The sequence below is a fragment of the Canis lupus genome, chromosome 12 (genome assembly GCF_011100685.1).
Source record: "Canis lupus familiaris isolate Mischka breed German Shepherd chromosome 12, alternate assembly UU_Cfam_GSD_1.0, whole genome shotgun sequence".
Classification (NCBI taxonomy): Eukaryota; Metazoa; Chordata; class Mammalia; order Carnivora; family Canidae; genus Canis; species Canis lupus.
In genome coordinates, this window is record NC_049233.1 from 45173796 (window position 1) to 45194856 (window position 21061).

Below are 21061 nucleotides of genomic sequence, written 5' to 3' on the forward strand. Positions count from 1 at the left end.
TACTATATGAATTATATAAAAGTATTATGTAAAATTAGAATGTATGACGAAAAAACCCACCAAGTATGGAAGCACATGTAAAGCTAAACAATACTATTGAGAGTAGACTCTAATTAGCTAAATATCTAAATTTTAAACATTATGGAAACCCTTAAAGCATTTTATACAGTGGTATAAAGAGTAAGTCAATAGTGAAGATAAAAAGGGAATCACAAAAAAAAAGTTCAATTAATATAAAGGAACAGAGAAAAGGGGGAAATAAAGAACAGATGGAACAAATAAAAAGTAACTACTAAGATGGCAGACCATAGCAAAGATTGTATTAAATATAAGTTATCTAATAATATCAAATAAAGACAGGATTCAGATTGGATACAAAGCAAGACTCAATTCTATGCAGTCTATAAGAATCCTACTTTAAACAGAAAACACAGATTGAGAGTGAAGGGGCACCTGTGTGGCTCAGTCAATAGACATGCAACTCTTGATTTCTGGGTCATGAGTTTGAGTGCTATGGTGAGGGTAGAGTTTAGAAAGCTGGAGTAGTTATATGTACATATATATATTTAAAAAGTAATCTCTACACCCAATGTGGGGCTTGAACTCATGACCACAAAATCAAGAATTGCATGCAGTACTGAGTCAGCCAGGCACCCCTGAGGTAGCTATATAATATCAAAGTAGATTTAAGAGCAAGTAATATTATCAGGGATAAGATAAACATTTCTTTCTTTTTTTTTTTTTTAAAGATTTTATTTATTTGAGACAGAGAGAGAAGGAGAGCATGAATGGTGGGGAGGGGCAGAGGGAGAGGGAGAAGCAGGCTCTCTGCTGAGCAAGGAGCCTGATATGGGGCTCAATCCCAGGACCCTGGGATCGTGACCTGAGCCAAAGGCTGACGTTTAACTGACTGAGCCACCCAGCTGCCCCAAGAGATACATTTCTTGCTGACAAATTAGGGGTCAGTTCAGGAAGAGGACATAATAATGATCAATGTTTATAGTAATAACAGCTTCAAAATCCATAGAGCAAAAACTGATAAAACTGAAAGAAGAAATAAACAGATTTACAATTATAGTTGAAGATTTGACACTTTTCTTTCAGAAATTAACATAACAAGTTGGTAGAAAATCAGTAAGGATATAGAAGATCTGAATGATAGTGAAGACTAACTCTGCTTTATGAATTTTCCACTTACCTTTATGCCCTTTCTGGGGGATCATTTTCTGAAATTGCTTTTGTAGGATTGTGGACCTCCTAACCTGACCTTTTAACTTTTTTTTTTAACTTTTTCTCATCTATTTTACTTCAGTTAATCCTTATGTTCTACATTCTTGGAAATTTTCTCAATTTTATCTTCCACCTCTCTTCTATATGATTTTTTATTTCTGCTATCATATTTTAATTACCAAAAGTTCTTTATTTTTTCTCTAAATATTTCATTTAAAAATCCTCCTGTTTTAGTCTATTTCTTATCTTGTTGTAGAATAAAAGCTATCTTCTCTGTGACTATTAATAATAGGTTTTTCCCCAAGGTTTTCATCTCACTATACTGTTTCCTCCAAGATGCTTTTTCCCCCTGGGTTTACATCTGTTATGTACTGAATTATGTCCCCCTAAAATCCATATGTTGAAGCCTTAACCCCCAATGGGACTCTATTTGGAAATAGGGCTTTTAGGTGATTAAAGTTAAATGAGGTCATAAGGCCCTCATCCAATAGGATTGATGTTCTTATAACGAGACATCAGAGAGTTTACTTTCTCTCTGTGCCATGTGAGAACACAGCTAGAAGGTAGCTGTCTGCAAGCTAGGAAAAGAGCTCTCACCAGGAACTGAATAACCCAACACTCTGATCTTGGACTTCCCAGCCTCTAGAACTATGAAAAATAAATCTCTATTACTTAAACTACCATCCTACGCTATTATATTAGCTAGAGCAGACTAAGACAACATTTTTCATAACAAATTTTTCTTGCATATTTGGTAATCCTTGACTGCTCCAGCACCCAAGTATGGTTTAATGGGACTTAAAGAAGCTCTAGCTTCCCAGGTAACTATCAAAGGGCCTGATATTATATCCAGCAGTGCTGAAGAGTTAACAGCTCTTAGGGCACTCTTTGATCAATGGAAGACCAGAAACAGAAATGAACCAGCAAATAAATTGCTTACTTTTCTCCTTCCTTCCTCTCAATAGCAGACTGTTCCAAGTGGTTAAAGTTCTGTATAGATTCTCTGGAGAAATACCATGTGACCAATTATCCAGCCTGTACTTTCTTGAGAAGTTCTGATGAGTTGGCAATACACCTTCTTGTATTTGCTTTCTTTCTTCTCTGCCTCTTTTCTTCTCCCCTTTCTGTTTTTTTCATTGGGATTATACTCTCCAAAATTGTGGCAGCATATTAGCTTTGCTTCAGAACCTGTTTTAGTTTAGAGCAACAGCTTTGCATGTTTAGTATTCATAAGAATCACCTTGGGAATTCAATAAAATGCAGATTCTGATTCAATATTCTTGGGGTGGGGCCTCAGATTCTGTATTTCTAACAAGCTCCCAAGTGATGCCAATGCTCTTGGTCCTTGGACCAGATTTTGAGTCACAAAGCATAGAAAGCACAGGAGAAGGCACCTGGTATGTGAATTGTGTGGTAAGAACATCTGGTATGCTGTGGCTTTACACTTATTAAAGCTTTCACTTGTTAATTGGGCTAAGGTGCAGGTGGATAACATAGCATTAGAACATTTTGTCTCCTGTACTTTAACATTATGGGAACAATGATAATTATAAGGATTGTGGTGTTGGATGGCTGCTTTTGACATCATCAGAAGCCTTGCAAAAAAAGAAAAAAAATTATAGGCTAAAGACAGTTTTTAATCTATGTCATGCTGTGATAGCCAGAGGATCTTATGGCAGCTTTAGAGAAACTTTCATCTTCTGCAACTGTAGGAGGGACTAGATAGGCTGAAATTTGGGCATTTGATCTGAGTATACGGATAGCAATAATGCAAAGGAAACTCAATAGTAATTGTATATCTAAATCTGATGTCTGATAGAGAAAGAATTGGAATCCTGAGAACTGTGATGAGAACATTTGTGTGAATGAACCTGAGGACTATTAACTCTCAATTTCTCTGAATGCCCTGGCCATCAGAAGCAAGTCCTTTCTCCTTGCCAGAGACCAGGAGCCGCCTCTTCCCTGGACAGTATGCGATGACCTCACCTTAAGGATAATACCTCAGAAGATGATGCTGGTTTTTATTAAGGTCATCCACCTACCATATTTCATTGCCTCCAGATAATAACCTGGGTCAGGTCTCAGTATAGCCTGTACAGGGAAGTACAAGGCTGCTTCAAGAAGAAGCTATCACATGCCAAAAACACCATAGAACCAGGATATCCACATATACCAGAAGGAACATAGGAATATATGTAGGATTTCAAGGGGGATAACTAGGAGAAGATGCAGTATATAACTGGGTAAGAGAGAATTCATTGTCATGGCACTCTCACATATGACTCAGAATTCAGTAATTTGCTAAGTATGTCTATTGCTGGTCTTAATTTGCTGAGATGACCCCTGAGAGATTAGAGATGGCAATGGTTCATCGTAAATGAGGTATTGATGCTAGAACAAAAATCATGTCTTAAATCAGTATTCAGCAAGCTTATTCCACGAAAGGGCCAGATAATAAATATTTTATAGGCCATAAGGTCTCTGTTGCAACTGCTCAACTTTGGTGCTCTAGCGAGAAAGCAGTCACAGATAATACATAAAGGAATGAGCATAGCTCTATGCTGATCAAACTTTATTTACAAAAGCAGACTATAGACTAGATTTTGAACCATACCTTGGTTTACTGGACCTGGTATTATATGAAATTAAAGCAGCTTTATGTGATAGAAAGAGCTAGAGGTTTATAGAAAAATAGATCTAGATTTGATTCCTAGTTCTACTTATTATTGTGTAATTGTGCAAGTTACTTTATTTCTCAAGCCCCAATGCTTGTATTTATTAAAGTGGGCCTTAAAACCTTTCATGTTTTTGTAATAATTAAATGAGATGATGAGATCATTTTTGCAAAATATTTGGCATAATATAAATGTTCCATAAATTGAAGCAATTATTTTATCTTTTTTTTTCTGAACAGCACTAGGCATATAATCCAGAACATTTTAAGTATTCAATAAGTGCTACTTAAAGAAAAGAAAAAAATCAGCAAACTGCTTTCTGCTGATGATGGATTTTCCTAACATCTTTCCTGTCCTTTGTATAAATACACTGATCACCTGCCCATAAACTGTATAATGTACTTCTAATAGAAAACCATTAAATTGTGATGTTGCCATAAACCAGTCTCATGGCTTTTAGTCATGTGAGTGAGTTTTCCGAAAGTCTAATCACGAAAGACATTTTTTGATCATTAATGTTCTACTTGGAGCTCTGCTGCTCAAAGGTACTAGGCTGCCTGAAGATCTTCCCCAGGGTGATCTAAGCTGTGCACAATTACACAATAGTAAGTAATTGTGCACAATTACACAATAGTAAGTAGAATTAGGAATCAAATCTGGATCTATTTTTCTATAAACCTCTAGCTCTTTCTATCACATAAAGCTGCTTTAATTTAATATAATACCAGGTCCAGTAAACTAAGGCCTGGTTCAAAATCTAGTTTATAGCCTGCTTTTGTAAATAAAGTTTGATCAGCATAGATCTATGCTCATTCCTTTATGTATTATTTGTGACTGCTGTCTCGCTTCTCTAAGTGTGGGAGCACCTGGGCTGTTTTTGAGGATTGCAGTATATTAAACCATAAAGAAATGCCAAACGGAGTTAAAATAACGTGATACAATGTATTTTGAAATATTTACATGGAATAAAATAAAGCTTTTAACTCTCAAATAAAATGAATTATATTCCCTTTTTTAGCATAGACTGTCACATGTCTGAATATGAGGCCCATGAAGACTGTGGGACTGGGGCATATAGACTTGAGGGTTCTGCTCCCCTGAGCTTGACCCTGCTCAACTCAAGACTTCTAACTTGTTGGCACTTTAAATCATTTTTCAACAACTGTTTTATGCTTCTGAGAAATAGTTCTCCACTTCCGTACAGTGCACCTGGAAATATTGGTGTTTTTTGGATAATAGCTTTCATATTTCAAAATTAGATCTGATAACTTGCTCTATGATGGAATGAGAAAAACAGAAGCTCAGTCAGAAGAAATACTATAAAATTCAGTTTAGGTTGATATACCTAAAACTATGCATGGATAATAAGTAGTGTCATCCCACTTGGGGAATTAATTTGGAAATAAATGCTATTCCTTTTATGAAGTTTTAAGAAATGATATATACATAGGCGGCATTAAAAATAACAGCGGTATCTTTTTAATGTGGGTTGGTATAAATTATCCTTGGAGTCCTCTAGAACTAAAATGCATTGCAATAATCTTTATGAGTGTGCTCTTGCCCACAAAATTGAGTAATAAAAACTATGGGGACCAAGGCACAGAATCTTGCTGTGTACAAGGGGTTCAAGAGATTGCAAGGGAATGTGTTTCCCTTATGATTACATACACTTGAACATCCTTCTGGCTATCAGAATTCCAATTCTATCAGCAACTATTTTTAGAGGAATATATTGTGTTGGGCACCCTGTCATGAATGTTCATTTAAAGGTCCTTTAGAATGTTACTGTTTCTTATTTATCACTGCAGCCATACAGCTGAGGACACAAGAGCTTGATAATTATTTCTAGAATGTTTTTGAGTACATATGCTATTAGACTTGATTCTCACACTGACCCTATGTGAGATATGTTATTATAAACCCAGTTTTATAGACTAGAAGCTGACATAGCTAGTAAGTAGTAAAGATTTAATTTGGCACCAACTATGCTGAGATGTCTGGAGGGCAAAGTATTGTGACACAGGTGTATGTGAAACGGGAGAGCGAGGTTCTTTTCTCGCAGAGTTGAAGAATGTATCTCATGGAGAAACAGTAAAGTGATGGAAGTTTATTAAGCCAGGATAACAGAAAAAGCTCTCAGGAGTGAGAGGGGTCCTGACAGGGTTGCCAACGTGAGCCTCCACTGACAGTGTTTTATTTAGAACTAACCAGGGAGCTTGTGGCCTTAACATTCTTGTAACTTTTTGGTTTGAGTAAGGACTGGTGATAACATCTTTAATGGCTTACTTCTTTTTAGGGTATGGTTATTCTTTGTTGGTCACAGGTGACTATCACTTAAAAAAAAACAAAAAAAACAAAAAAACAAAACCCTTCCCAACCCTGACACCTAGTGCAGGGTGGTCTGCTTTGTTTCCTTATCTCTGGTTTTCTTACACCTCAGTATTTGGGGATTTCTGTGAGCCTGACCACACACATAGCCCCCTACCTTTCTCTCCTGTCCCTTATTCATATGGAATTGGCTTGATGGGCTTTTTGCATCTAAAAATGCACTTTACTAACAAGGAGGAGCCTGCCTCATATGAACACTCTTTAGGGCCAGAAGGTTGAGTAAGTGGGTAGTTTTGATCCTACAGAACATAAATGGTCATGATATTGTTATACCATAGTATCTATTCTGTATCAGACACTGGGATAGACATCGGCTTTTATGTTGTTTCTAATTATTATACCTGTGATATTTTCTAGAAACTTGGGCCAAAATTTCAATGAGCAACCTGAAAGTGTTTATATTTTAGTTTTTGTTTTTCTGTCATGTTTTTACTTTTAGAACCAAATATTTAAGGGCAGAGGCCGTGTTTTATAATGAGAAGCAGCTTGATATGATGGAAGGAGGTGAAGTGTTGCAGTTAAACAAATTGTCCCATTTTATGGACAATGAAACTGAGGCTTAATTAACTGCTATTAAGTGGTGGAGAGTGGTGGAGAATGGATGAGAATCCAGGTTAATGTAATTCAAAAGCTCATAATATTCTCCCTTGCCTCATATTTTTGAACAATGACAAAGGATCAAATTATGTGATGGTGATGTTTGCTCCTAGCATATAGTTGGATCCTTTTTGAATTGGTCACTATATACATCTAGGTTTATTGATGTCTCATATTCTTATACTTCAGATCTGGGAAGAATGAATCAGACAATGGAAACACATTCAAGAGAATAACCAACTTATTAGTTGCTGTGTACAAATGTTTTGAAGGTTCACTCATGTTAATTTTATTGTAATGCTTGACTTTCTGTAAGTGGTGTATTCAAATCCCAGTCTTAGCGTTGTTTGAAGCTGGTCCTTCTTCCAGATGGTAAAAGCAGGTTTGTGTGGCTTGGGAAGTAGTGCAAAACCTGACCTATGATAGTTTCTGGACAGGTTGAGCTACAACTGACCGTACTTCTGTCTGAGAGCTTTCTTTTCTCAGGCATGTGGCAGACATAGTTCCGTGGAAGCTGGTAAAGTGATGCTTTAAGCTGAGATTGAAGAGCCACATCAGACTAGGCCCTACTGTGGTAAGCAAGCCAGGTGTGGGGCTCCTTCAGTATCCCAAGCCCTCTGGGAGCACCCTAGATCAATAATTCTGGTGTTGGTAACTTTTCTGACCTTCTGTGGAGATGATGTGTACAAGAATTCCACCCAGAGTAGACTGAAGGCTAATGTTTCAATCTTGTTGCAGAGCATTGACCACAGAGACTGGTCCTTCCTGGGTGGTCTGGAACAGTATTGTTTCCAGTTCAAAAGAGTGAATTGGAAACTTGCCTTCATACACATTTATGAAACAGTCTAATGTGTTCTGGCAGAAATCATTCATAGAGTGCTGCATTCTGAAAAACTGGTACAAAACCCAAGCATCAACACAGAATATTTAAATTTATTTAAGCCTTTATTCTTTCATTAAATAAGTATTTATGGGCTGCTAACCATGTGCCAGGCACTATTCTAAACTACTGAGGCTCAAAGATGAATGAGATAGAGTCCCTGCCCTCAAGTAGCTCACAGTCTAATGAGGAAACAGATACAATAACAGCAATTATAAAACAAGGTGGGATATTATTGGCAAATATTAAACTGCAGGGGATAAAAATAAATAAATAAATAAACTGCAGGGGATATTATTGGCACACCAAGAAAGAACCTCTAAACCAGCCTGGTGTTCAGGGAGACTTCTTGGAAAAGGTGTCTCTTATATTGTCTTAAAATAGATGCTGTAATATATCTGGCAAAATATAAGGAGACTAATAGTCCATGTAAAGAAGTTTGGGGCGATAAAGCACCAAGTGGCAATGTGCCTTTTTTGAAAATGTGATTTTATCCTTGTAGAGTTCATGTAGGATGATTACGATATATCCGGAAGGTATATTATCTTCTTTGTTTAAATTAATAGCCATAACACTCCCTCTTAAATTCTAATTTGGTGTGATCTACAGATATCCATAACTTGAGTAATAAATCAGAGTTCAAATGCTGAGATTTGAGCATCCAATAATCATTACCACAAAATTACTTGTGTTCTGTTTCTGGATAAAGATGCCTAAGGCTTGGTAGGCCCCATCTGGTTTCTGCAGGGACCAGACTGCTGACTTAAAAAGATATAATTGAAACCACCATCCTTGCATCTTTTAGATTTTAGTGATGGTAGTAGTCTTCACTATCCCTGCTGGTATGTGATATTGTTTTTGATGTACTATCTTGGTCCATGAAACAAGAGCAGTTTCAGAGATTTCCATTTGGTTTTCCCCATTATGATAGGTCTTACTCCACAAGCCAAGGACCCAGTGTGGGGTTACTCAAATTCCCTAATGTGTCAATTCCAATTAAAAGGTAGGGAACTGAGGAAATGGCTGCTGGGTGGGTCCATGCTTGGAAGTCAGACATCTACCATAACAGCATTTATTACCTGGTATCTGTAAGTCCCCACTCTAACAGGGGGACCATGATGATGCTTTGGGTCCCTGGGATTCAATGTCATTTGATACTCTGAATGCAGTAGCCTTGATAAGTTGATATTTCCTTCTCCCCAGTGTATTCAGTCACCTAAGTATATGACCATAGATCCCCTGGGGAAGAACTGGGGAAAATCATTACAATGTGTACTTTGCACAGTATTACAGTGTTCTTCCTTTTGGGGCCCTTTCAAGTAAAGGGATTCTGGATCTGAAAACTGAGCAAGGGGTTGTAACTTTTTTCCTGATGGTAGAAGTTAGGCACCACCCTTGTTGACTACTGGTCAGTTTTTGCCCCTACAGGTACCATTAATCATCCCATAACTCCTTATAGATCAAGACCCCATTAGTTACTCCTTTGGTCTTGCATGTCATTATCATTATACAGTAATCTATTTTTTAATATTTTATTCATTTATTCATGCGAGACACAGAGGAATCGAGAGAGAGACAGAGACAAAGACATAGGCAGAGGGAGAAGCAGGCTCCATGCAGGGATCAGGATCAGGATCTCCAGGATCAGGCCCTGGGCCAAAGGCGATGCTGAACTGCTGAGCCACCTAGGCTGCGCTGTCATTATCATTATAGTAATTTTCTTTTTCTTTCTCTTTCTTTCTTTCTTTCTTTCTTTCTTTCTTTCTTTCTTTCTTTCTTTCTTTCTTTCTTTCTTTTTGTGAGGTGTAGTCGACACATAATGTTACATTGATTTTAGGTGTACAGCATAGTCATTCAACAACTGTATATATTACACTGTGCTCATGACAAATATAGCTACCAATCTGTCACCACAAAATGCTATTACAATACCATTCACTATATTTCCTTTGCTGTACCTTTTATGTCATGACTTACTCATTTCATAACTGGAAATGTGTCTCTCCCCCTCCATTTCACCCATTCTGCCCATCCCCCTTACACTTCCTCTGGCAATCATCCGTTTGTTCTCTATATTTATAGATTCTGTTTCTTTTTGGTCATTTGTTTGTTTTGGTTTTTTTAGATTCCACTTATAACTGAAATCATATGGTATTGGTCTTTCTCTTTCTGACCCATTTCATTTACCATAATACCCTTTAAGTCCATCCATGTTGCTGCAACTGGCAAGATCGCATTCTTTCTAATGGCTGAATAAAATTCCCATATATATAACCACATCTTCTTTATTAATTCATCTATCAGTGAACAGTTGGGTTGCTTCCTTATCTTGGCTAAATAATGCTGCAAAACCTTAGGTGCATATTTCTTTTTCGAATTAGTGTTTTTATTTTCTTTGGATAAATACCTAATAGTGGAATTATTGGATCATATAGTATTTCCATTTTTAATTTTTTGAGGAACCTCCATACTGTTTTCCACAGTAGCTGTACCAATTTACATCCCTGTTAAGAGTGGACAAAGATTTCTTTTTCTCCTTGACCTTCTTGCCAATACTTGTTATTTCTTGTCTTTCTGAGTCTAGCCATTCTGACAGGTGTAAGGTGATATCTCATTATAGTTTTGATTTGCATTTTCCAGAGGATTAGTGATGTTGAGCATCTTTACAAGTGTCTGTTGGCCATCTTTATGTCTTCTTTGAAGAAAATTTTTAGTTAGATATTTGGGTTTTTCTGCTGTTGAGTTGTGTAAATTCTTTGTGTATTTTGGTTGTTAACCCCTTATCTGATATACTGTTTGCAAATATCTTCTCCCATTCAGTAGGTTGCCTTTTTGTTTTGTTGATAGTCTCTTTTACTATGCAAAAGATTTTTATTTTGAAGTAGTCCCAAAGTTTATTTTTACTTTTGTTTCCCTTCCCTCAGGAGACCTATCTAGAAAAATGTTGCTAGGGCTGAAAGAGATTGCTATCTGCGTTTCCTTCTAGGAACTTAATAGTTTCAAGTCTTTAATCCATTTTGAGCTTATTTTTGTGTATGGTGTAAAAAAGTGGTCCAGTTCCATTCTTTTGCATATGGCTGTCCAGTTTCCCAGCATCATTTATTGAACAGACTATTTTCCATTGTATATTCTTACCTCCTTTCATGTAATTGATTGAAATATGGGTTTATTTCTAGGCTCTCTCTTCTGTTCTGCTGATCTATGTATCTGTTTTTGTACCAGAATCATACTGTTTTGATTACCACACCTTTGTAGCATATCTTGAAATCTGGGGTTGTGATACCTCCAGCCTTGTTTTTCTTAAGATTGCTTTGGCTCTTTGGGGTCTTCATTTTGGTAAATATGACATCTTGGTTTCTGGTGGTTAAATACCTACCCTCTGGTGCTTTGAAGCCCCATCTTCCATAAATATTAATGAGCTCAGTTCTGTGATGGCCTCTTCTTCAGTCAGCCCCAGCCTACAGAGAAGAGCTACCATGAATTCTTAGTGATGTTCACGCCCCTTCTACCACTGCATTTTTGATGGCCTTAGTATATGAATGTTCTCTAGGCTTTACTATAGAATACTTTCTTCTGGCCTTTTAACATGTTCATTCCAGCATGCCCACTTCCCCCAAATGAGAAGACACAGTTTCAACAGTCTCAAGAGAGCTCTTCAGAGACAGTGTCCTCAGGGGCATCCATCCAGATGGCCTTATCCCATATTTCAGGTTCTCAGTTTTTCCCAAGCAGGAACCTTAGGATAACAGACTTGTCTTGGGTGAGTATTCAAGTCATCTCTTGAGACTGTTAACTCAACTATCAGAGCTCCAGTATGCTGCTCAGCTGTTTTGCTCTTCCACATCAGGAAGTAAGGGCCTCTTTGTAAGCTACCAAAGATATGCTCTGGCTCTCACACTTGGCTTTTAACTGTCTGCTAATGCATCTCAGTTTTTCATCATCCCTCTGTAGGGCATCAAAACAACAGTAAGTGATAAGTGGTAATTTCCATAATTCTTGTAGATATTGCTACCTCACATCTTTCAAACGCCTGGATTGTTTCATCTGGAAGGTGTTTACTTCCACTCATTTTCCCAGATAAGCACTAGTGAAATCTTTAGCAGTTGAGCTGTTAACTTGTTCCAGGGACTGTCTACGGCCCTTTTATTAAAGACGGCATTTGTTGTGATGAGCACCAGGTATTGTGTGTAGGTGATGAATCACTGAATTCTACTCCAGAAACAAATAGTGCACTAAAATTTACATTAAAAAAAAAAAAAAAGGATGTCATCCTCTTTGTGCTCAGGTGATGAATAAGCCAGTGTCCTGTTTTCATCTCACCACCTGTTTCCTCAGACCCCTTCAGTACCCCTTGCATTAGTTCATGCCTATTGAAAGCAGATGCCAGGACGGAATTAGACATGTAAGAGATTTATTGGTAGAAGGTGGAGAGAGGCTTCAGACCACATGCAGGTCTGACATCTATAGAATGAAAGAAAGAAGAGAGAGAATGAAATTGGATTGGAAAGGAGGAGTCTTGAACTAATGAGGCAAATAAGGAGTCCTCAAGCAACATCCCCTGTGGGGAATCCCCACTTCTTGCTAAACTGGGCCTGCCTGAGTGCTCCACTGATCTCAGTCATTGTCTGGGGGAAACTTGTGGGAAGTGTCCTCTTGGTGTAAAAATAGCCAAGAGGCAACAGTGGGAGGAAGGGCAGTTATGCTCCCAAGAGTAGTAGATTTGAACAACACATTTTTGTTACTGCCTCAGGGAATCTGTACTACAAAGTAAACTTTCCAGCAGTCATCAAGGGGGTGGTTGATGAGTCAGGGCCTTGAGTTTGAGGAGACAGTTGCTGTTTTGGTTTGAAGTAGCTCAAGTGGCAGGCATGATAGGGAGGGGAGGAGGCTTGACAGGATCACAGAACTAATGGTGTCCTGATTAGAGCAACAGAGCTGGAGCTGGGTCCTGAGCCACAGCAGACATTAGTGGTGGTTGATGAGCCATCAAAGGTGGGCCTGAGGGCCTAGTACCATCAGGGTCTGCCCAGATTTGCATTTTGTCTTCACCCAATAATGAGTGAGTTACTGTGCTGCATAAACACCTTCGCCCGCCCCTCCAAATCTATTCTCCATTCCACCTTGCTCTGAATCCTGGAGTCTGGCCTCTAGGGACTACATCACCAAGTGCTTTTGCCCTCTGGTTTCCATTTGGGTCAGCCAAAGGAAAATGCTTTAGGAGATCTGAGAGAAAGAGGAGAGAGGTCAGGGTATTTATTCTCCCAGCCACTCACCTGCCAGGTCACAGGTTGACAGTGGCTATGTCTTTCTATCAAAGGCTTCTGCTGGCTGGCCTTGCAATATTCCAGCCAGGGATAATAAAAACTTCCTAATAGGGTTACCATTGTTTGTTGATTTCCCTTGTTTGTTGATTTCCCTTAGCTTTGCCTACAATTTTGTAAGTAATCTCTTTACTAAACTCTATTCACCCCTTTTGAGGGTAACATTTTTCTGTGCTGGGATAGATCTCCACTGGTATAATCTTTTTTTATCTCTAAATCCGTTTCCTTGTTTATAAAACAGTGATAATAATAGCACTTACATCATAGAAGTCAAGTGAGATAATGTAGGTGAAATTCTTAGCATGGAGCATAAAACATAAGAAGTTTTCAATGAATGTTAGCTGTCATCATCATCATATTATCATTGTAATTAACATTTTTATTCAGGACTCAGTCTTTGGGACCAAGATAAGAATGCTGGGAGTTGGAATTTCCCACCAAAACTTCCACTCAAGTCAGGATACTTGGCAAAGTATAAATGCAAACAAAGGTTGGGTCCCATTAGATGCATTACATGATAAATCCACCTTTGCCAATATCCCTATGACTGATAAAACTCTCAACAGGATAGTTCTGATCATCATTTCTGAGTACATTTTTAAGGCCAAAGGTTAGTGCCCCTCACATTTAGTAATCCCTTGCTGCAAATTAAGCTAATTTAAAGAAGGAATTCTTAATCAGTAGCAAGAGATAGAGGAAAAGATATTTAAGAATATAAAAAGGCACTACTACAATTTAGAAAAGCAAGACTTATTTCATCCTAAATACATTATAATTCCTGAATATATGATATATTACAGTGGAAAGAAAGCACTACTTAACAGAAATGCTACAGTTTATCCAGATTATTATCTATATAATTATTCTCACAGCCTCACTGTGGCTTAGATCAGTTAATTTATTTGGTCATTTAAAGATAATAGTCTTCATGAGGCTAGGTTACAGTTTGCATCTCCACGTAGGCCTCTTAGCACAGAGAGCCATTCTTTTCCATGATTGAAATCTGGAGTCATAGCCTGATATTCCAGCTTGTAAGTGAATGATGATGATCACAAGAACAATGGAAAGGGGGGAAATGTTCGGTACCAATCCACACAAGTAGAAGAAAGTCCAAGTCCATGTTTTACTCTGAGTAGGTAAACAGTATTCTTTTCCTGCGCAAAAGGCTATTTTTAAAAATGTGAATGGGATAAATTTGTCATGTGAAGAAAGAACAATACAACAAACATACAAATTTTAGTGATGCACCGTTAGTGTTTGTATTTGTTTCTTAGAACTACGATAACAAATTACCACAAACTGGGTGACTTGAAACAACAAAATCTTGTTATCTCACAGTTTTGGAGGCTAGAAGTCCAAAATCAAGGTGTCAGTAAGACTATGATCTCTCTGAAGTCTCTAGGGGAGCATCCTTCCTCACCTCTTCTTAGCTTCCAGGGGTTGCCAGCAATCTTTGCCTTTTCCTTGGCTTATATCAGCTTAAATCCAACCTCTGCCTCTGTCCCACACGGCCATTTTCCCTGTATGTCTAAGTCCAAATTTCCTTCATTTTTATAAGGACACCAGTCTTTTTTTTTTTTTTTAATTTTTATTTATTTATGATAGTCACAGAGAGAGAGAGAGGCAGAGACACAGGCAGAGGGAGAAGCAGGCTCCATGCACCGGGAGCCCGATGTGGGATTCGATCCCAGGTCTCCAGGATCGCGCCCTGGGCCAAAGGCAGGCGCCAAACCGCTGTGCCACCCAGGGATCCCAAGGACACCAGTCTTATTAGATATAGGCCCATCCTACTCTATGACCTCATCTTAACTTGATTATATCTACAAAGACTCTATTTCCAAATAAGATCACGTTTACAAAGTTCTGGGTGACCATGAATTTTAGGGGAACACTATTCAATCCATTATAGTGTCTGTCACCCTAACTACTCAAGGGTTGGTTCATCTCTTAGAGACTCTTTTAAGCTAATTTTTTCTTTTCTTCTTTGATATTTTATTTCTTTCTTTCAAGCCTCTCTTCTTTTCCTTATTTTTTTTTAAGATTTTATTTATTTATGCATGAGAGACATAGAGAGAGAGATTGAGAGGCAGAGACAGAGGCAGAGGGAGAAGCAGGCTCCACGCAGGGAGCCTGACATGGGACGGGATCCGGTCTCCAGGATCTCACCCTGGGCTGAAGGTGGCGCTAAACCGCTGAGCTACTGGGCCTGCCCCTTTTCCTTATTTGTATGCTCATCTGGGGAGAGAGATTTAAGTTATATCATTTTGATAATTGCACAGCAGACAGGTTTCGTCTGTGGGACAAGTGGTTTGTCACTCCCTACTTCTACCCCACGTGGCATAAACTTATATTTCCACTGTCTCTTTGCTATATAGAAGATGTGGGTTTTGGAGGAAAGAAGATTTTAGTGAATGATGAGCCATCAGCAGGCCGCTCTGATGATGAGATACCCTGCCAGGTAATTCCCAGTTCTCTGCTGCCCACCCCACAACTTCCTCCTTCCTTGAAGCTACTCCTCAAGGACATCCTTGGCAAACAGACTTCCTTTTTGCCCGACCTAAAAAAAGCGCTTTTAAAAAGTCCCACGGTTATTTCCCATTTCCCAGCAAATGTATATTTACAGTAATTAAACATGTAGAATTGATGGTTTGTTGAGCAGAGAGGGAACCTGGAAGCAAAGAGAGAATCTTGTATGTTTCCAGCCCATCTGCTCAGCCTCTTCCCCACCTTTCCCCAAGTAAGGAAGAGTTGCTCAGCCAATTGTTCAGTGTGGGATAACTGACTGGTGCTCTGATTTAGAGTTATTGTGTTCATGCTCACATGCTCATAGGTTCTCTTTTGTGGTCCTTCATTGTACTGTTGGTGTGGTGAGAAGGCCAAATGCTGCCTTGTTGCTCCATTAAATCATGCCTTTGTTTTTTAGTCATCGCTTTGATTTCTGAACCATATGACTGGCCATAAGATGGAAAGAGCCTAATATGGATTAGGGATTGGGGATAAGAAGAGGCTCTATTTAATTGCTTAGACAATTCTGCATCCACAATCCAACCTAGTTTTATCTTCACTTTGCACTGGAGGTGATTGAGCAGGGCTAAGCCAATGAAAAACAAACAAAACCCCTAGTGCTTGCTTTGCACTTTGCTTCCAGGATAGGTATATGCATGCCAGCACTTGTGTCTCAGCAGGAGACTCTGAAGAAGGATGATTGTTGGAGAAGAATATGCATATTTGGATCCTTTAGCCAAATATCTTGAACAACACCCAGTAACACCTCTCTAACAAGTATGTTACAAACAATGTCTAAAATAAGAAAGCTGTTTTATTGAGATAATATCTAGGCCATTTATTAATTCAAATGATTGGGAATTGGCCACATTGTGGCAGCCTATGTATGTTCAGAGGTAGGCCATCTCAAAGGTGAAACTGTGTTACACACTGTTATTAGAGATATGCAACGTGTACCTTGAAAGCAGATTTGCACTTATTTATTGCATTGATGTACAACAAAAGAGAATATCATTCTTCTCACTCTTTGTGGCCCTGACTAATGAGGTATCAGCTGGTCATTAGACCCTAATGCTTATGTCTCTGTATAATACTTCATTTTTACAGGACACCACACTCTTTTAATAGGGGTGTTAATGGAGCATTTTTTTATTAAACTTAGTGACAAGATTGGAAATTGTGGCAATATTTTAGATCCTGCCATTAATTGAATATATATTGGAATCTAGTTCTTTGTCTTATAAAAGACAAAGGTATTATAATTGTGAAGAATTTCATTTATGAAATGTCTGTGACAGGATCATTTTTTAAATTGGAATTAAAAAAAAAATTAAAAAAAATAAAATAAAAAATAAATTGGAATTTAGAAATGCAGCTCCCTTCAAGTTAAACTAAAATATATATTAAACTGCAGAAGCCATTAAAACCAGTAAGATTTTTTTTTAAAGATTTTATTTATCTATTGGAGATATGGAGAGAGAGAGAGAGAGAGAGAGAGAGAGAGAGAGAATGAGCCAGGGTGGATTGAGGTGGGGTGAGACCAGCAGGATTCTTAACCATCTTAAATTGATTGGCTGAATAAAGCTAAAATTTAAAATCTCAATATATGCAAAACTTTGACCTAATAAAATAATTGTTTGCTCTATTTCATAATATTAAGAATATAATGTTTTTAAGAAATTAAAAATTTACTTCCATCCAGGGTTAGCCATTTGATTACTCATTTAACATTTTTTTATTCCAAAGGAAGCCAGACTTATTACTAAAATATATATATATATATATATATATATATATATATATATATATAAACAAGACTATTAGAACTATTTTGTCACAGGTAGTGTACAATTATTAGAGTCATGGCTGACATATGATATAGGTAAAAACTTCCAATAAATTGAGGAGAAATTGATAAACATGATTTTGTTCCAAAACTTAAGTGTACTCTTTGATGGGACAAACTGCCACTTGTTTTTACCCAAGAACATGGAGAATCTGTTGTTCCAATATCATTAGTAAAAGTGAATTAGTAATTGCTTATCTATACAGTTATCTTTGCTGCAACTGATGGCAAAGTTCTAATGTCACTTTTATTTACAGATATACATGTGTCCCACGATGTGTCAACGGCAGCATCTCTTGCATCTATTTTTGTCTCTTTATGACTTTGTCAGTGAACTTTCAGGAAATGGCAGAGTAGCTTCATTTGGAGCCTGAGGAAGCAATGCCTATAACCGGAGTCCAAGGAGAGTCCACTGGGGGGAAACTAAAGCCCACAAAAATTAAATACTTATCCATGGTGACCCAGAAAATCATTAAGCACAAATCCTCTGACTCCTGAGACAAGCTCTTTTTTTGCTCACATTTATGATGTTATATGCCTCCCTGTGGCACCTTCTGAACATGCCTTTCAGTGTGTGCTTTGGCATAGCTAAATTTATTGAGGCTATTAACTGGACCTTGAAATGCACGTTCCACTTTGTGGTGTTAGGCAGATTCAGATGTAAAATCTGCACTGGGTCCTTATGACCACATAGTGACTTCAATCCTTTTGGACAACTTCAACTTAATATCACTAGAAATTCCTTGCATGGATCATGAGCAACATGTGACCCCCAAACTCTTCTCAGTTCGTTATAATCTTTCATTTCTTCTAAGACATCTGAACTGGATTTCTGTTCCCATTTATGCTGTTTCATCTCTTAATTGTTTAAAGAAATATTTAGCTATATGAACATGAAGATTGCAACTGAAAAATATTCAAAAACTGTTTGCACTGCTTACTTTTTCTTTGGCTTATCTGTTAACTACAACATTACCAATCCACCGCTAATGAGATTGCCTGAAATCTGCCCACTTATTCCATTCTTGCTTCAGGATCCTGTGCTACTGGAGTTCTTCTCATGACATAGGCATCATTCTTCCTTGTATCCATGGCTGTGTCTGTTAAGACCTTTTATACAATAGCCTCAGAACTCTGGTTGCAATTAGAGTTTTGATTAGCTGTCAGTGATGTCATAGCCATGGTTATTTTAAATCCACTGTGCTAAGTGTTTTCCTTTTCCTAATGTACTGTAGAAATTCCATTTCTTGACAGCAATAAGACACTTCAGGCACTGTGTTTCAGGGCCAATATTGCACTTCTCATGGAGTTAAGACACTTGGCCTTCAGCCTCATGACTTATAACACAATCTGAGTTATGCTATAATCACCCAGATATATACATGGCCTGTTGTGTTTTATTGCTTAAATGGAACCTGTCCCAGCGCCTCATCAACTGACAAGGTGGGAATATAGCCCCGAATGACTGTTCAGATTCCCACTGGGAGTTGCATTTGGTCAGATCCCCTTTAGCCGTCCAGGGGTTGTGCTGAAACTCTGGAGGCCTTTGGTATATTTACCACACAACAGAAATCAAAACTTTAGCATCTCAGGTCTCACTGCCAGACTGCCCAACTTAGGTTGCCAAATATCTCCCTCTCAACACGTTTATTGAACTTTAAAACGGCAGAACAGCATTGAATGAAGTCCAGTAATTTTTATAGGATATATTTTAGTCACTAGACTTTGAAGACTATTCCAACATTAATTATAAAGTTTCTGTGTCTGGATAACATATTGTTAACAGTTATTTTGCAAGTGCTAATGGCAAGATGGAAGATTTCCAATAATTTTATTGAGGAAGTAGCAATTAAAATGTTGAGCACTACAGGGTACATACAAAATAAAAATAATTTTGCAAACATGGCACTGTACTTCATGACAAAAATGGAGATATATTCTTTATTTTCAAATAGATATAATGATTTTGCATTTCCACCTGTTTCTATTCAGAGAAGATCAAGAGGTCTCTTTTTTGTTTGTTTGTTAATATTTAAAGGCGGTGTAAAATGCCAGCACTCCAGGCTGGTTTGATATTATTTGCCACAACATCATGAAATGATTTTAAGACAAGTTGTTATCCATATTTCTTTCAATAACAAATATCATTAAAATGAGATCATTGGCTTTGTGTGACAATTTATGACTCTGGATATGCATGAGCTGTCTTTTCTAAAGACTTTCAAAGACCTCATCTAGCATGGTTTTCCTCCAGAACTCTCTTGTGTGACCACCCATCTTCCAGACTCACCCTACCACAGTCAGCCAGCATCTTTAGGTCATTAGCCTGTCAGAACCCTGAGAGCAGAATGATGGACAGCAGAAGGCAGCAGGCAAGATGGAGAGCCCTCTGGTACATGGGGTGTCAGAAGCAAGACCTAGAGGGTTCAAAGGATTTTCCCAAGGTCACACAGCTGGGGAGCAATAGATGGTGCATGTGGACTTGGTCCAGAAGTGTGTCATCTTTACCACATTGCTTCCAATCATTTTCAGTTTAGAGTGCAAATTGTTAATTGTAGAATCAAGACAGCAAGAATAAGAACAAACTGATCTTCTGTCAGTTTGGTGACATTATATTTTGAAAGGGATTTCAGACCAAGAATACAGCTGCTTTCCAACCCTACTTGATCACCACTTTCTTTTTTAGGCATATTCTGATTGCTATATAACTTAGGCCTAGGTTTCTCTCGTTCATTTGGTTAAAAAAAATTCTTTTCCCTAAAGAGTAATGTATATTTTAAATTTTGCTTTAGATCTATAGTTGGAATGCTCATCAGCACTGGCCAATGATGTCAACACTATGATATAATACCACTAAATGAAGTTTCCTGCTAAAATATTTTATTAAGGTTCTGCTTTTAAGGGGTCATTGTGTACTTTCCTTGGTTTTCCTTTGTGGATCATTTCTTAAAAACACCTTTTCTCTGATGGTCTGATGGATCATACAAAAGCAGTAGGTTCAGGAACCAGCTTTCCTTTTTTCACTCAAGAACAATAAGCATACAGAAACTGAAGTTATCTGGGAGTTTTTTTACCCACTTTTGCTAAGTCAAAGGGATTTTTAGAAACATTTCATTGTTTCTTAATTCTCAGAGAGAGAATAATTCTAATTAATGGGGTTTCCTCTTTTTTAACTGATGTACTTATGGAATTCTTATATTCTCATATTAATTTATTTACTCAGTCTTATGAATTATAAGTAAAGCAAATTATTAGATTTCTAATTAGCTTTCTTAACTGTTTTTGTTTAATAACCGATCAAGGGCATGTGAATGTCAGTTAAATAATTCCTTTATAAAAATTCATAATCTAACCTAGAAGCAAAAACTCCTTTAGGCTGCCATCCTGTAAGAGGATTGATCATTTGTTGATTTATTGCCACTGATGAGAGGATTCACCATTTGTTATTTATTACTTAGTAAATATTCTTGGTTCATATTGAGCAAATATATTACCACTCTACCTTTGCCTCATAGGGGGCAAATATGTCTTTCTTCTTATGCTCAATGTGTTATGATGTTTTCACTTAATGGATGCTCAAAAAACTGCTCACAATCATGTGGGAAGCTGAAGATATGCA

The 21061-nt window shown here is 37.7% G+C and overlaps 1 long non-coding RNA gene across 8 annotated transcripts in view; it reads left to right on the forward strand.

The window, feature by feature from the left end:
* The window catches only part of LOC102151536, a 71491-nt gene that overhangs the window by 17659 nt on the left and 32771 nt on the right, over window positions 1-21061 (forward strand). For 2 of the 8 annotated variants that reach the window (XR_005367985.1, XR_005367984.1), the window contains exon 4: window positions 15467-15549. The exons of the other annotated variants lie outside the window; for them this stretch is intronic. This is a non-coding gene — a long non-coding RNA (uncharacterized LOC102151536). The remainder of the gene's footprint in view (window positions 1-15466; window positions 15550-21061) is intronic. 8 annotated transcript variants of the gene reach the window in all.